At 40.5% G+C, this 19,033-nt stretch overlaps 1 long non-coding RNA gene across 1 annotated transcript in view; it reads right to left on the bottom strand.

Moving 5' to 3' along the window:
- LOC138352920 (uncharacterized) overlaps nt 1-19,033 on the bottom strand; it is a 264,785-nt gene that overhangs the window by 227,557 nt on the left and 18,195 nt on the right. The gene's annotated exons all lie outside the window — the stretch shown is intronic.

Genomic DNA, 19,033 nt, shown 5'->3' with positions numbered 1-19,033 from the left:
GGGTTTGTGAGAATACATTGAATAGTACAGTATTTAGAATCTTGTAAAGCCACTAGTATGTGCAGCGTTTCAGGCAGGTCCTTAATCTAACAGATAATTTTAAGTAGGTAATTTCTATCAGAATTGATAAATGATAATAAATACATTGTTTACATACATACATTACAAATACATACATATAAGCTCAAAAGCTTCATTGAAGGTTGTAACAGAACCCATGAGCACCACACCAGAAATAAATACAGTTTTGATATTCCAAGAGTACGACTTAATCAAACTAGAAATGCTCTACAAATCAAGGGACCCAGAATGTGGAATGATCTTCCCAACCATGTTAAAGACTGTACCTCTCTCAACCAGTTTAAGATAAAAACTAAACACTACCTAATAAATTCACTAACCTACCTTACCCCTCTATTGTCAACCCATGTCTGTTATTTTTTTTTTTTTTTTTAATCAACACTGTTTGTCAACCTATTGTATTTGTGCTGCTTTTTCAGTCATGTTCCCCCTTTTTTTTATCTTTATTTGTATTTGTTCTCAACACATTTTATTCTTTATGCTCAATTAGTATTAAGTTCTAGATATTAATGTTTTTCCTGCCCGAAACGCGTTGCGTAATAGTGGCTTTAGGCATTGTATGTACTAGCTCTATCTATATATCGATCCATTAATGTAACATTACTTGTATGTATGTACCTTACCTGAATAAACATATTTATTTATTTATTTATTTATTTATACAAGTTTAACTCTGGGGATATCAAAGAGATATTTATTTCTGGTGTGGTGATAATGGGTCCTATTACATCTGTCCAGGAAGAGTTTCAGAGCAGGATTTGCATTTAAGAACAGGGTTTTGTAAATGTAGTTGACACAAGAGAATTTGTGGAGTGAGATTATGTTTAGCATGTTTAGGGAGTTAAACAAGGGGGCTGAGTGTTGTCTGAAAGCAGAATTTGATATTATTCTGATAGCAGATTTTTGCTGGGTGATGATGGACTTGAGGTGGTTTGCAGTGGTTGAACCCCATGCACAGATACCATAGTTGAGATAGGGATAGATTAGTGTATAATATAGAGAGATGAGAGCAGGGTTAGGTACATAATATCTGATTTTGGAGAGTATACCAACTGTTTTAGAGACTTTCTTAGTTATGTGTTGTATGTGGGTTCTGAAGTTGAGTCTCTTGTCTAAGAATAGACCAAGAAACTTTCCATCATTGTTATTGCTAATGTTTACATTGTCATCTGAAGCTGAATTGCATTTGTAGATTTGCTTCCAAATAAGATGTAGTAGGTCTTTTCTATGTTAAGTGCTAGTTTGTTGGTTGACATCCATAAGTGGACTTTTTTTAGTTCATTATTAACAACATTACAGTATTTAGTGTATGTGGGTTGGGGTTGGAGTAGATGAGTGTAGTATCATTAGCAAACAATATAGGTTTCAGAATGTTAAGAACATATACATCCTGCCTTCCCATCCCTAGCTACTGACCCATCACAATATACATGTAGTAGAGTGTTTTCTGTAGGCAATTTTCTAATTATACAATCATATGTTGCCCTCAGCTCTCCTATTTCATACATACTTTTTTTCTTTTGCAAGGGAGTAATTACTACATCTACATTACAATCCTCCCATGGTGGTGTGAATTTTCTCTTGGGCACAGCAATACACTCTGTAATAACATCATACTTAATAACATTAGAACATAAGGTATTCATATATGCTCTTTTCTTCATCATACATTGTTCAGTACTTCCCACCTTTTGAACTGAGAGGACCAATTCATTAGCTCCCCCACCTCTCATTAATCTAATGGCAGAAGCTACATTTATCTCTGCAATTCTATCCCCAATACTTTGCAGATTCAACTCCATCCTCATTTTCTCAATCATAGCATTTCTTGGGCATCCTAAGATAATTCTCATGGCTTCATTTTGTACCTTCTCCAACTTGCCCATCCTACCTTTACTAAAACAAGAAATAACAGGTGCAGCATAATCAATAAGAGATCTTACAGTACTCAAGTATATCATTCGTAGCACAGGGACTCCCACTCCCTTTCCACAGCATGCCAAGGCCTTCAGAGGTTGTAATCTCTTTCGACATTGACCCAACAGTCTGTTCATCTCAGCTTCCAAACTCTCATGGGTATATCCAACATATATGCCTAAATATTTATATATATTAACACACTCTATATTTTTACCGTTTATTTTCAATATAATGGGCCTCCGACTTCTACATTCAAACTTAGTTTTGTCTTCATTAACCACCAGTCCCATATGGTGACACAGGTTTCCGAACTTATCCACCACTAGTTTATAAAGCCACTGGTTTGCCTTGTAAAGCAAACTAGTGGCTTTAAAAGATTGTAAACACATCATGTTATGTACTTTCATAAACCCAATGTAACTTATTGAATATATATATAAATAAATAAATAAATAGTTTCTTGTGTAATCCATACTCATCCTATATGTGTGGTATTTCATGTGTAATCCATATTCATCATCAAGAAGTGTATTCTACCAGCATGGTAATATAAATTAAGAAAAAAGACTTCATTTTATTACGGACCCATAATTAAAATAAGAGCCATCACTAATTATCATGACAAACGGCCTATATAGGCTCCACTTCCGCCTTCGACAAGCAGCCGCCGGATGTGTGTTGTTTATTGCGCACTCCGGCACCCCCAGCCCTGGGAAGGGGGGCATTGAAATGTGGACATGTGCACTCGCAATACTGAAATGTTTATACTCTTTTTCGGTCTGCTGACCTTAATTAATTTTGGTATCAATTTGTTCGCAAGGAAATGCTCTAGAAATGCCTCTATCTTGTGTGTGTATACTCACCTAGTCTCACCTAGAATATCTTGTGTGTAAGTACTCAACTAGTACTCAACTAGTATACCTTGTCTGTGTGTGTGTATTCACCTAGTATATCTTGTTTCTGGGTGTACTAACCTAGTATATGTTGCGTGTGTGTGTATACTCACCTAGTCTCACCTAGAATATCTTGTGTGTAAGTACTCAACTAGTACTCACCTAGTATACCTTGTCTGTGTGTGTGTATTCACCTAGTATATCTTGTTTCTGGGTGTACTAACCTAGTATATGTTGCGTGTGTGTGTATACTCACCTAGTCTCACCTAGAATATCTTGTGTGTAAGTACTCAACTAGTACTCACCTAGTATACCTTGTCTGTGTGTGTGTATTCACCTAGTATATCTTGTTTCTGGGTGTACTAACCTAGTATATGTTGCGTGTGTGTGTATACTCACCTAGTCTCACCTAGAATATCTTGTGTGTAAGTACTCAACTAGTACTCACCTAGTATACCTTGTCTGTGTGTGTGTATTCACCTAGTATATATTGTTTCTGGGTGTACTAACCTAGTATATGTTGCGTGTGTGTGTATACTCACCTAGTCTCACCTAGAATATCTTGTGTGTAAGTACTCAACTAGTACTCACCTAGTATACCTTGTCTGTGTGTGTGTATTCACCTAGTATATCTTGTTTCTGGGTGTACTAACCTAGTATATGTTGCGTGTGTGTGTATACTCACCTAGTCTCACCTAGAATATCTTGTGTGTAAGTACTCAACTAGTACTCACCTAGTATACCTTGTCTGTGTGTGTGTATTCACCTAGTATATCTTGTTTCTGGGTGTACTAACCAAGTATATGTTGCGTATGTGTATATACTCACCTAGTCTCACCTAGAATATCTTGTGTGTAAGTACTCAACTAGTACTCACCTAGTATACCTTGTCTGTGTGTGTGTATTCACCTAGTATATCTTGTTTCTGGGTGGGAGAAATTGAATTATTCACAGAAACATACTGGAGCCTGTCAGTGAGGTAGGATTTGAGGTATTGCAGGGGATACAAGACACTGATCACTGGTCTCCCATTTGGTCCTCATTGCTTTATCTTACTATTATTGAATGTCAATAACCGTATTATGCAATTTCAATTTCTTCTATTGCTTTCTTTATTATGCACCCCATACCCATCCCGTGGGCCGTGGTGTAAAGGATTACAGAGGCACATAATCGGTTCAGGACCTGAACCCTCTAGTACGTTTAGCTAAGCAAATAACAATGTTTGACGCTAGTTACAAAATTATTAATGTTGTATACACATGTACACACACACTCATACATACATATATATATATATATATATATATATATATATATATATATATATATATATATATATATATTGTTGGGGTTCCACCTCTCTTCTCTCTAGTCTGGGGTGAGCAAATGCTATGCCCAAGGTAATTCACCGTAGCCCTGCGGGTCTTCACTCGATCCTCACTGCGCCACTGCACGCCAGGAGAGTCTCCCAGTCAATCTTAACGGCCTCTAATTAAGAAAGAGTGAGAACACGACTCGTGCACTTGACTGTCGTGTGCCCTCCCCAACAATCGGGCTCTATGGTTAACCACAAGGTCGCCAACTGGTGTTTTAGGTGGCCAGTAACACCATCAGTGGACTAGTGTATTTAGTGGTAGCCTTGGCAAGGTCACACTCAAAGATCAGGAATCAGGCAGGTACTTATTGTTATCACTCTACGCTTACAGGTATAGTATAGCCACAAGATTAATGGAGGGGATGATAAAAACACAAAGAGAGTTTTGTATTTTACTTAAAATGTATGAAAGATGTCACAAAGGCCAAACAATAATCAATAAATCAACTGATCCTGACGCGGCCGATAATTCCCACGGATATTATGCGATCACAAGAGGTCAACACCTCCCCCCCTCCATCAAGTGTCAAGAACAGCTGATTGCCTTGGCCGCTCCGCGCGAAAGCTTTGCTTGTTTTCTAGATTCACGCGCGCTGTTTCTTTAAATTCTCCAATATTACTAGAAACTCGCACACTCGATATTGGCACAAATAGACCTTATTACTTTGTTACACTGTACTCAGGCTCAAACAGTCTTTTCTACAATCAATGCTATAATGACTCCCTGTAATGGCTTTACATTGTTCTTCACTCAGCAATATATTATGAACTATTAACACTGGAGTTTTCAGTACTTTCTCTCATGGGTGATAACGCAATAATTCACTGTACCCACAAACGACTTATCACTGCATGAACATAGCATATATAATGTAGACACATCAAATATCAATACATGGAAAATAAATGACTTCTGGGCACACAGCCTAACTTTCAAATACTGGCATAATATTATATATAATTTACCACTATATGTTCATATCAAAATCCATAGAAAGATATACACAACACAGTAAATTTATCACTGGTTCCTGGTGCCTGTACACACCAATAATCAACATGAATATTACAAGTACTCTTGATAGTACTGTCTAGCACACTGGTGCTTTACCATGACATGGGTGAGACTTGCTCACGACATATAAAATCCTCAGGCTAGATAATATAGCCGAATAACATAGCTAACTAAAGGGGAATGGGGAGGGAACTAGAAACACCTACTTCACCCTATCCTCCGATGAGAGTCGAGATGTAGCTCCTGGTCCTCGTGTCGGGAACGCCCCCACACTACACGTCGTCGTGTCCTACCAGAGCCTCTCGTCGTCCCACCGTTTAGCGCGTCGTCTCCGTGCCTCCTCACTGCAGGTCCGTTCTCCTTCTTGCCTTCTTGAAGGTTGGAGTCGGTCTCCTGGCCGTCGTCTTCTCCCAGCAACGGCTGTCGCCTACGTCTCAGCTACAGTCGTCCGGTTTCCCCAAATAGTCCTCTCTTCCTCGGCTACCCAGTGGCTCTGTCAGCCACTACGCTGTCACGAACTGGTGAATTGCCACAGACGCCACATACGTCACTGCACGGCTTCACTGCTTCTTGCACAGCACCTGACTGGAGCACTTGTTGCTCAAATAACCGTCAATTCCCTCTTCTGGTTCAACACATGAACTAGGGAAGACTTCTCAGAGTACTGGCGGACTTCAGGTGACGCGTAAATCCACGGGAGCGGGAACAACTGTCCAACTGACAGGACCAACCGTCGCACGTCTGACCTCTATGACGTGTCGTGTCTGACTGATGGCGCCAGCTCGGCGCGCTGGCCGGACCCCCTTCCTTCGTGACGTCACTTTCGCTACGGGAAGTTTTCATTGGCTCCCGGTGCCACATTGCTGTCGGTGACCAATCCGGTGCCACTGACGTCACACGGTTTTGGCGGGAGATCAGGGAGGTAAGCGCCATCTTGGCTCCCTAAAGGGCCTATACCACAGGCCAAAATATTACTATTTCACAAATTTCTCGGCTCTCCGAGAACACTTCACTCTCTCCCATATATCAAATTGTAGCCTGCAACGTAGAGAACGCTTGGGAAAAGTAGACATGACTCTTACTGCAGGCGTGGGAGAATTACAAGGGGGGGAACTCCGTCACATATCCCTCCCCTTAAAATAAGAGTCATGTCTCGTTAGTGTATGCGGGATAGGGCGTCCGCTACTACGTCGTCCTTCCCCTTGATGTGCTTGACCTTGATCCTTGTCAGACTCTCAGTGCGGGTGAGACTGGTGCCGTCCGCCCTGGACCACTTACTTTCCTCCTCCGGGAGTTCTCGGTCCCCCGGTACACACAGAACCGTCTTCCGCTGGGGTTCTCGGGACATCGTTCCGTCCTGCTTGTCGGCTCTTCCTTCCACAGTGAAGAAAGGTTTCAGGCGGTCTGCGGGACACACCTGTTTCTTTCGGGGTCCATCCGGCTTCCCAATCTCGTACGACACTGGACCCAACCGTCGCAGCACTTGGTATGGTCCCTTGAACCGCGACTTGGTCACTCTACCTCTACCTGGCAGCACAACCATTACTTGGGATCCGACCTGAAAATCCCTCTGCGCAGCTCTCCTGTCGTACCACTCCGACATCTTACGTTGCGCTTTCTTCAGGAGTTTCCTAGCCAGTCCCTTCGCTCGAGTGAGACGTTCTTTGAACTTCTGGACATATTTATTCACCGTTCCCACGGTCGCTCCTGGTGTCCATCGTTCCTTCATCATGAATAGCATGGCATATATAATATAGATAAATGGAAAGTAAGCCTTCTCAGGACCCACACGTCCTCCTTCGGCCTTACTAACCAATTCGGGGCACTCCTCCTGCTGTAACTCTCCGAGACGAGCGCGGTTTACCCCTGAAGAACTGATGAGGGTCACCTGCAACTCACCATTCGGGCTACTTTCGCCCTCCGCTCGTTCTCTGGGTCCTACGCAGAGGTGATCTGTTCCCAGGCTGTCAGTCGTCTCCTCAGCCCCATCAGATCCACAACCTCCTGGTTCTTCGCGTTGTCTCGGTGTCACAGTACAAACTGGGATCGCCACCGGTGCGATTCCCTTCTCGTCCCCACAGGCGTTCAACTCTCCGCCTGTCTTCTCGTATTGTTCTGCGCACTCTTCGCCATTCACGAGATGTGGGAGGACGTATCCTCCACATGCGTCATTCCCCAAGATGACCAGTGCCTCCATCTTGGGCATTGATGTACAGACTCCCACCACTAGGGTCTGGCAGCCATAATCGGAATTTAAAGTTACCTGGTGTAGGGGCATCCTCACTGGGCCTCCCACAGTGGTCACACTTGCCACCCCCACACTGGTACTTTCGTAACCCTCGGGGAACAGGGTTTCACTTACCAGGATAAAGTCAGCCCCGGTGTCTCTTAGCATCTTCACTGGGATGGGGTCTGCGACCCCCATCCTTACGGTTCCTTGACACATGAATGGGTGAACTTTCTTCTCCCCATTCAGCACGGGTTCATCCCGCACTCCCTCGGCCCTCTGGTCCTCGAACATCACTAAAGCAACGTGTCCCCGCTGCTTAGGGCGTCTGCCTTCTCGCGCGACGTGTCTGGGTATTCCGCAGTTGTAGCAGCGGCCCCTCGGCGGAGACCATCCGCCACTGCTAGCCTTAGCACTGCCTCCAGAGGCCGTCGCACCCTGTGTCTTTCCCGCCTCACTTGTCGTTTCTTTCCCTGCAGTAACAGTTCCCGAGCTCTCAGCTTGGTTCTCCTCTATCGGCTCTACAGCACCTTTTGATCCTCGGGTGTTCCAACTTGAGAGGTGGGATTTGGGAGAACTCGTTCCTGTCCTCCATCCATCCGTCCTTCTATAATTCCTATCGTTTCCGACGTATGCGGGTGGTCGGTGCTGTCCCTCTCGGCGTGGGCGTAGGGCTTCTTCTAACATGTCGGCTTGGTCGGCTGCGGCCCTCAGGTCCTTTATGTCCGCCTCCTTTACCCTCATCCTGATCTCCGGAGGGAGCACGGACATAAACTTTTCCATGACCATTAGTTCCTTGATTTCTTCGGCCGACCCCGCTTCTTCAGAGTCCATCCACTTAAGGAACTTTCTTTCCATGTCCCTCGCCGTCTCCGCATACGATTTTCCTGGTGACCGGGTACATTCTCTAAACCTCTTTCTGTAACACTCTGGCGTGAGCTTAAAGGTACGGAGCACAGCTCGTTTTACTGCATCGTAGTTGGTGCATTCCTGGAAGTTGAGCATAGTGAATGCTTCACGAGCTTCACCCGTGAGCCTCCCTTGGACCAATTCCGCCCACTCCGCCCTCGGTCACCTCTTCATAGCAGCAACTCTCTCAAAGTGATCGAAGAAACTTTCGGCTTCACTAGGCACAAAGACCGGCAGGTCTCGTTCCCTCACTCGTCGGTCTTCCTGTGGCGAGGCAGGGGCACCTAGTCCCAGTTCAGCTCGCTTCAGCTCCACCTCCTTGTTGGCTTCTATTTCCTGTTGTCTCATCCTAACTTCTTGCTCTCGTTCTTCCCTGTGTAGCTGTGCTTCTCGTTCCTCACGCTGCATCTGTGCTTCTCGCTCCTCACGCTTCATCTGTGCTTCTCGCTCCTGTTCTTCCCGGCGCAGCTGTGCTTCTCGTTCCTGTTCTTCCCGGCGCAGCTGTGCTTCTCGTTCCTGTTCTTCCCGGCACAGCTGTGCTTCTCGCTCCTCACGCTTCATCTGTGCTTCTCGCTCCTCTTTGCGCTGCTGTGCTTCTCGCTCTTCTTTGCGCTGTTGTGCTTCTTCTCTCCTCAGCTGCGCTTCTCGCTCTTCTCTGCGCTGCTGTGTTTCCAGCTGCAGCTTCATTATTTCCAGCTTCATGCTGTGCCTGCTGCCGCTGGATCCCCTGCTGCTTCCACCAATACTCAAGTGTTCACCCTCACTGGCAGGTGTTTGGGGCCATTCCTCCCCCAAAGCTTCGTCTCGAGCCTTGAGCTGAGCCATTATCTCTAGTCTTCTTTCACCAACTCTGGCAGATTTCAGCTTTATTCCAAAATGATCCGCTATAGCCTGTAACTGTGCCTTGGTGCACTCTTCCAACACCTGTTCGTCTCTAGAGTCAATAAACCTGGTTACTTTATCATCCTCCATCTTGTGCTATGAGTGTTAACCTGCACCTGATCTCTAACACCACTGCCAAGTACCACTGCAACGTTTACTCCGATCGAAATCCTGGCAAGGTCGCCAATGTTGGGGTTCCACCTCTCTTCTCTCTAGTCTGGGGTGAGCAAATGCTATGCCCAAGGTAATTCACCGTAGCCCTGCGGGTCTTCACTCGATCCTCACTGCGCCACTGCACGCCAGGAGAGTCTCCCAGTCAATCTTAACGGCCTCTAATTAAGAAAGAGTGAGAACATGACTCGTGCACTTGACTGTCGTGTGCCCTCCCCAACAATCGGGCTCTACGGTTAACCACAAGGTCGCCAACTGGTGTTTTAGGTGGCCAGTAACACCATCAGTGGACTGGTGTATTTAGTGGTAGCCTTGGCAAGGTCACACTCAAAGATCAGGAATCAGGCAGGTACTTATTGTTATCACTCTACGCTTACAGATATAGTATAGCCACAAGATTAATGGAGGGGATGATAAAAACACAAAGAGAGTTTTGTATTTTACTTAAAATGTATGAAAGATGTCACAAAGGCCAAACAATAATCAATAAATCAACTGATCCTGACGCGGCCGATAATTCCCACGGATATTATGCGATCACAAGAGGGCAACACCTCCCCCCCTCCATCAAGTGTCAAGAACAGCTGATTGCCTTGGCCGCTCCGCGCGAAAGCTTTGCTTGTTTTCTAGATTCACGCGCGCTGTTTCTTTAAATTCTCCAATATTACTAGAAACTCGCACACTCGATATTGGCACAAATAGAGCGTATTACTTTGTTACACTGTACTCAGGCTCAAACAGTCTTTTCTACAATCAATGCTATAATGACTCCCTGTAATGGCTTTACATTGTTCTTCACTCAGCAATATATTATGAACTATTAACACTGGAGTTTTCAGTACTTTCTCTCATGGGCGATAACGCAATAATTCACTGTACCCACAAACGACTTATCACTGCATGAACATAGCATATATAATGTAGACACATCAAATATCAATACATGGAAAATAAATGACTTCTGGGCACACAGCCTAACTTTCAAATACTGGCATAATATTATATATAATTTACCACTATATGTTCATATCAAAATCCATAGAAAGATATACACAACACAGTAAATTTATCACTGGTTCCTGGTGCCTGTACACACCAATAATCAACATGAATATTACAAGTACTCTTGATAGTACTGTCTAGCACACTGGTGCTTTACCATGACATGGGTGAGACTTGCTCACGACATATAAAATCCTCAGGCTAGATAATATAGCCGAATAACATAGCTAACTAAAGGGGAATGGGGAGGGAACTAGAAACACCTACTTCACCCTATCCTCCGATGAGAGTCGAGATGTAGCTCCTGGTCCTCGTGTCGGGAACGCCCCCACACTACACGTCGTCGTGTCCTACCAGAGCCTCTCGTCGTCCCACCGTTTAGCGCGTCGTCTCCGTGCCTCCTCACTGCAGGTCCGTTCTCCTTCTTGCCTTCTTGAAGGTTGGAGTCGGTCTCCTGGCCGTCGTCTTCTCCCAGCAACGGCTGTCGCCTACGTCTCAGCTACAGTTGTCCGGTTTCCCCAAATAGTCCTCTCTTCCTCGGCTACCCAGTGGCTCTGTCAGCCACTACGCTGTCACGAACTGGTGAATTGCCACAGACGCCACATACGTCACTGCACGGCTTCACTGCTTCTTGCACAGCACCTGACTGGAGCACTTGTTGCTCAAATAACCGTCAATTCCCTCTTCTGGTTCAACACATGAACTAGGGAAGACTTCTCAGAGTACTGGCGGACTTCAGGTGACGCGTAAATCCACGGGAGCGGGAACAACTGTCCAACTGACAGGACCAACCGTCGCACGTCCGACCTCTATGACGTGTCGTGTCTGACTGATGGCGCCAGCTCGGCGCGCTGGCCGGACCCCCTTCCTTCGTGACGTCACTTTCGCTACGGGAAGTTTTCATTGGCTCCCGGTGCCACATTGCTGTCGGTGACCAATCCGGTGCCACTGACGTCACACGGTTTTGGCGGGAGATCAGGGAGGTAAGCGCCATCTTGGCTCCCTAAAGGGCCTATACCACAGGCCAAAATATTACTATTTCACAAATTTCTCTGCTCTCCGAGAACACTTCACTCTCTCCCATATATCAAATTGTAGCCTGCAACGTAGAGAACGCTTGGGAAAAGTAGACATGACTCTTACTGCAGGCGTGGGAGAATTACAAGGGGGGGAACTCCGTCACAATATATATATATATATATATATATATATATATATATATATATATATATATATATATATATATATATATATATATATGTATACATATATATATATATATATATATATATATATATATATATATATATATATATATATATATATATATATATATATATATATATATATATATATATAATTATACCAGTATAATCTAATAATATATACTGGTCTAATAAAATAATTAGACCAGTTAATACTCTCACTCGTTGTGTTAGGATATGTTAGCTTAATAAAACTGACTGTTCATTGTTGAGAAATGTGTTAACAAACAATATATCTGACTTATCAAGACTGTAGCTTGCTTAGTAAAAGGAACTTTTTTTAAATTTGGGTTCAGTTTAACTACCGCTCAAGGGATGAGTAATTGGGGCATAATAAAGGAACTAAGCTGATAAAATGAAAGATGGGAAAACAACATTAGAAAGATAAACTCGAGAGACGTTTTCATGTTAACCCGAAAATTATTTGAGGAGCAAGACAGACTGCGGGTCAAGCAATTGGTCTTTATGCTATCGTGATGGGGGATCAGCCATTACACGTGTTAATGCCTCTTGTATAGTTGTGTAGTTAAGGACATCAGGGTAAAGGGGTAATGGGCATTGTGGTTGATTGTTTTACCTGGGAATCCTCCACTGTTTTATATCTTATGTATGTATGTATGTACTAACCTAGTTGTGGTTGCAAGGGTTGAACTTTGGCTCTTTGGTCCCGCCACTTGAATACATACACTTGAATACATACACTTTCCATACACTTGAAACTGTGTATGGAATCAGCCTCCACCACATTACTGCCTAAAGCATTCCATTTATTAACTACTCTGACACTGAAAAGTTATTTCTATAATCTCTCTGTGGCTCATTTGGGTACTCAGCTTCCACCTGTGTCCCCTTGTGCGTGTACCACATGTGTTAAATAAATGTATGTATGTATGTATGTATGTATGTACATATGTATGTATGTATGTATGTATGTATGTATGTATGTATGTATGTATGTATGTATGTATGTATGTATGTATGTATGTATGTATGTATGTATGTATGTATGTATGTAAGGAGAGAGAGAGGTTAGGCAGGATTGATATAGGTCTGTAGTTGTTAACATCTGTGAGATCACCACATTTGTGTACAGGGGTAACTCGCTTTTTTTAGGATAACTGGAAAGGTTTGGAGTTCAAGTTCAAGTAGCTTTTCAAAAAATTTTGACAAGTTAGGCAGGATTGATATAGGTCTGTAGTTGTTAACATCTGTGAGATCACCACATTTGTGTACAGGGGTAACTCGCTTTTTTTAGGATAACTGGAAAGGTTTGGAGTTCAAGTGACCTGTTGAAGAGCATGAGAATTCTTTGGAGACAATTCCTAACCTATACTTCTTCTCAAGGTCATGTTTTTTATTAATGGGTTTAAGTATTCCCTTTGTAAGCAAGGGATTGTTAAGCCTTTTGGTTATGCTTACAAAAAAGTCACAGGACAGACATTATCAGCAGCAGTTATAAAATTGTCAATAGCAGTTTCATTGTGCAGCCTAAAACTTAACTCCCTTGACTCTAGAGGTATATATATTATATTATATATGAGTTTTTTTTAATTATTTTAGTTCATTTATTATGCACTCCATACCCATCTTTTGGACGGTAGTGGAAAGGGTTACAGAGGCACAGAATGGGCTCAGGGTTTTATTTGATGAACCATAGATATGTGGCTCCTCTTGCATGATGTAGAGACTATATCCATTGATGGATAATACCTGATTTTATTTACCATGTATTTAAGTTACTTGTAAATGACTTAGGTTTAGGTTAGGTTTTTTTAATTAAACCAGCCAGGATGAGTGAAGCCATGAAGGGCGTTTTTATTAATTAAAACACCCAAATGTTGGGTGCTTCAGGTGTTGTTCCTCTTGGATGATCTTGTACCTCTCTGTCTCACACCTGTAAGAATGAGTGATATGGTTAAGGGGGAAACAAAGTGCAGGCAAGGCAATGGAGGCCAGTAGTAATCTTAGGGCTAGGATAATTAGAAATTAGAGAAATTAAGTAAGAGAAATTAGCAAGAGAAATCAGGTAAAATTTATTATACTTAACTTTTGTATCATCAGTTTAGTAGTAAATCTTCATCTTCATCATCATCATCTTCACTGTCACAAAGCTCCAGGTAGGGCTTGGAAACATCAACATCCTCTTCCTGGTATCCAAATAAACGCTTTGCATCACTCAGCTTGTCAGAACACAACTTTTGCCCTTGCTTCAAAAGAGCCAAGATTCCACTCTTATTTTTGGTTGATAGGTGCTTCTCTTCAATAGTGTACTTGTTAGGATCCTGTAATATATAGACTATTTAATGGGGTTTAAGACATTTACAAATTTCCCTGAAAATACTAAAGAAATTAGAATAAATAAATAAAGTTTTCGGTAAAAGTTCAAATATATGTAAAACACACCAGTACAGTATATGAAAACCATGGAATTGTCTACCTGTCAAAGTTGTAAATAGCAAGACTTTACTCAAGTATAAAATTCTGCTGGATAAATGTTTATGAAGAACTGAATTGCAACACACATTTAGGCTGTTAGCTTACCTTGCTTAGATATGAAGGAAAAATTCCACATAACAACTCTTCAGTATGTTCGGTTAAAATCTCTCTCTTATTCTTGTAATATGCGAGATAATGCAGCATTTCTTGAACAGTGTGTTGTTGCTCTTCTCTGGATCTCTTCTGAAGCTCCACATCTTCTACTGCCTTCTTTTTTTGAGCAAGGGACACTAATAAAAGAGGAAAATTATATTTACTGCAAGTAAACTACAACTCAATTTAATGTAATTACAGTTTAGGTACTTGCATTATACATACTATACATAGTTTATTGTGCAGTATCAACCTGATAAAAACCTACGGATTATGATACTGCACCTATTTTACAAACAGTAGTGATGATATTTTACTTCAAAAATAAGTAAAGCTTATCCATTATGCATGCTAAATGTTAGTTATCTTGATAAGGCCGAATTGTAACCCCTGATAAAATGAGATGTAGTTACATACCATTTTGGCTATGATGAGGCAATAAATTGTGCCATGGCAGGATACCTTCTATTGCATCCTTTTCACTGAGAATTTCAGAGTTTTCACTATTGTAGATTTTTATGAAGCCTTGAAGCTTTTTCCTATCACACTCATTTCTGTGCCGGAGTGAAGAGCGCATTTTACTGGATGCTGCAAATAAAGTTTTTTGGCTGAAAGTTTTAAAGTTGTTAAAAAAATTTCCTCATCATTTACCTACATAGAAATTATAGACAAGAGCTAAATAGAAATTGCTTCAGAGTTAACAAAGATATAGTAAGCCTACCTGCATCAGTGGCAATCAGATTTTTGCGATGCCTGATAGAGTCTGCAACTGCCTCGATAGAATATTTTATGTTCTTCGAGGTTGTTCCAGTGTTTAACTCTAACTCCTTACAAATCATTTGTAGGTCAGATCGCCATTCTTGAATCAATGACTTTTGAACATCAAGTTTGTCGATCTCATTTGAAACTGTTATTTCCGTCTCTCTGGCCTATTTGAAAATATAATAAATTTAATGAACAAATCACATTAACCGTGATGAGTGGTTCGAACCTATGGGCTTGGCATTCCCAGATGCTTGCTGTAGTTGAATGCGCCACAACATGGTCAAAAGAATTGCAACCTAGGGTACTAATGAACCCACAATTCAATTTTTGTTAATTATGCACCCCCATACCCATTCCATGGGCGGTTGTGCATGCAGTTTCCCATGTACTTGGTCTGTGTCCTCCAGTAGTTTTACCTCTGATGGCCCTTTCAATACACATAGAATTCATATTATTGTGATATATCAATACATGGAGAAAGACATTGAAATGGGGGCATCAAAGGCAGAACTACTGAATGACAGAGACCGAGTTCATGGGGGAATTGTGTGAAACCTGGTTTGGCTTCAGTGGAAGCCTTGGGATCCTTGTGGGTGCAGTAGTACTCCAAGTTGCAATTCATCTGACCATGTCGTGGCGTAGTGAACTAGAGCATGCATCTGAGAACACTCAGTGCATGGGGTTCAAACCCTCATCACAGTTCCCGTGATATATCACGATACTGTGATTTCTCTGTGAACACATTTGATATAACTCGGAATCATACATTTAGGTTAATTAAATACTATATACTTTATACAAATTACCCTTATTGTTATATTGAAAAAGTTCAAGCAGTTAATTCAAGGAAATGGTCGCTAATTTATAATGGAAAATATATGTAGTACATGATCTGAACACATAACTAACCTATAAATGCATTATAATACCTTTCACATATAAATGCATTATAATAAGTTTCAAAATAAATACAAATAAATAAAATAAATATATATTATTTTTAGTACCTTTCTGAGTCGAGTAACTAATGCACGAGCCAGTCCATCAATTTTTCGATGGTTCCAAAAGACTGCACCCTCTGTGAGTTCTTCTGTTCTTTCTGAGAAAAATATTTATAGCAATGAACATCTTGAAGAGCATAGATTAATAACAGTTTCATAACATACCTTTACTCACCACGACCAACTCAAGTTTGACCAATATGTTTTCATTCTTTTATTGATTATTTGAGGGAGTTGATACTTATTGAATACTGAATACAAATCGCATTATACTGATTACAGGGCAGGTAAAATAATAAAAAACTTGATCAGATGAACCATATAAACAAATACCAGCTTTCAGCATGTTTTTAGTTGTAGAGTTGTATCGTGAGAGGTATGCAAACACTTGCTCTGCCTCTTCCCCTAAAGTCATGCCACTTCCTTCTTGCCACCGCCCTCCATACAATACCTTTAACATAAAAGTATACAGTAAAAAAAAATTCAAATTACTGTACAAAAATTAAAAGCCTCCTACTATATTAAATGATACGTATATCATTAATCTTAAACAATCAGAAATCTTAATTTTTTTTACACAAACTGTACTTATTATATTTAATGTAATGTATACATTAAATTAAATTTAATTAGTATACATAAATGTATACATTAGTATACATAAATGTATACATTAGTATACATAAATGTATACATTAGTATACATAAATGTATACATTAGTATACATAAATGTAATGTTATATTTTTATTTACCTGACAATACCAAGCATGTCCTTTTGCATGTAGGACTCCTAAAAATGGCTTTGCTTGACCAATGTGAAAATGTGATTGTTTCTGAGCCACAGTTAAGGCCCATGGCCAATATTTGCAAATTATGTCTTGACAAATAAACTTTACGTATTTGAAATACATAATTTGCAAATAGTGGGCATAACTGTACAGCTCTCCTTGATACATATTCAAGGTGTGGAGGATAATACCATGTCGACAGGAGGCCATGCTGATTCCTGTTTCATCCAAACTTTGGAATGAAAGAGGCTTATTTTGAGCAGCTTTCCATGTAGACACTCCACACGTGTGCTTACTCTGTTAAACAAAAATATTTATAGTAACTAAATAACCAGTTGGTGAGCATGATTATAATTATGTAGGACGGGTAGAAGGTAGAGATTATTTTGCGCGATAGGCATTGTTGTTGCACATAAGAATTTCTATGGGTTATATTTCCTTATTCAATATATATAAACTATAATGAAAAAATACAAAAATGGCCACCAGATGTTATAGTCGCCAAACAGTTATTAGGTAAAATTGAAGGTTTCTCAATATATAATAAAACTCACCTTAGTTTTCAAGCTCTGAATAGTGCCAACATGAGCTTGAACATCTTCATCTTTGCTGAAGATACTATCAGAATAATAGGGGTTTCTGATACCTCTGCAATGATAATTCAGAAATAATTATTTATTGTCTGTAACCACTATAATATTAAACAATGGGTAATGGGGTATCAAAAAATGTTTTATATGAAGAATTCTGATGCACTGCTAAATTTTACATAAAACAAAAATTTACATGGTGTTAGATAAATAAAATGATGATATGGATGCAATTGAAAGGCAAACTATAAAGACATACTCAGTTAAAAAATATGTCATATGACAATGTATATTTATATGTGCATACTTTATTTATAAGAACATTAATTTGAAGACAATATAATTCATTATAATATAGTGTGTGTAGAGAACAAAAGAATACTATACATTAAGTATCTGTAAAGCACATTTTATTACCTCCCAACTTTGTTGTAACGATACAGCTTCTTGTTGCCATCAATATGTACTGCTAAAGGCGTTTTATCACAAGCAGGACACTCATTGTCAGCTTCTCCTCTAATTTTTCTCAGCTCATATTGCTGGAATCGCCATTCGAAGAACACTCTCTTCGAAGTTATATAATTGATGGGTCCAATCTAGGAATAGAATTTTTTAGATGGTGACATTTAAAATGCATATTATGACATAAGATAAATAAACAAAAAAAGCATTCCATTTTGTGCTTGAACAAAATTAAAAACTAATTATTAATAAATGAATATACATTACTACAAAATTTTGATAATTTTTGTATTGAAATATAAAACTGAAAATATTAAGAATAACGGTATCAAAACATACACGCCCACGAGAAGCACCAAAGGATTCCAGTGCAGTGACTAATGCCCGAAATGATGTTCCGGGACAATTTCTTTTTATATGGTGCCATGATTCAAGCAGACTGGTGCTGTAGAATGTGCTGCTCTTTCCTAATGATGAATAGAAACCAGACTTGTGCATGGTCTTGCCTAGTTGTTGATGCTCATATCCACAGTGGCATGTATAGATTGGAGTATAGAGGTCATACCTTCCTGTAGTTTAAAATACAGTGCATTGAGTGGTGTGGCGACTTGCTAAAATAGTGATGTAAAAATTAACATTTATAGCAACAAAAATTTCAAAATGTATTGTGATTCAGGAATATCCGGTAATGGAAATAAAAGGGAGAGAGAGGGGGGAGGAAGAGCATGGGACCTATCTCTCTCCCTTATTCTCTCTCTTCCTCCCCCTCTCTCTCACTCATTTGCTCAAATGCTCTCTTCTTTCTCAAATTCAAGTCTTGTGCTCCCATGCTCTTCCTCCCCCCTCTCTCTTACTCTTTTCTCCTCGTTTCATGCTCTCACTCACTTGCTCTCTTGTTTTTCTTAGTAGATCTGATTCTTTACTATTGTAATTTTTATTATTACTAAGATAAAGAATGAACTTATATGTGAAAACAAAGTAAAAGAAGGAAAGAAGGTTAAGTGGGATGTGGGTTTGGGTAAAAATATACAAAGGAGAAACAAAACTACATCTGAAAGGTTAGGAAAAGGATAATATATTCAACAAATATGTC

Source organism: Procambarus clarkii, chromosome 55, assembly GCF_040958095.1.
Source record: "Procambarus clarkii isolate CNS0578487 chromosome 55, FALCON_Pclarkii_2.0, whole genome shotgun sequence".
In the NCBI taxonomy this organism is placed as follows: Eukaryota; Metazoa; Arthropoda; class Malacostraca; order Decapoda; family Cambaridae; genus Procambarus; species Procambarus clarkii.
This window is presented reverse-complemented; position numbering and strand designations above follow the sequence as displayed.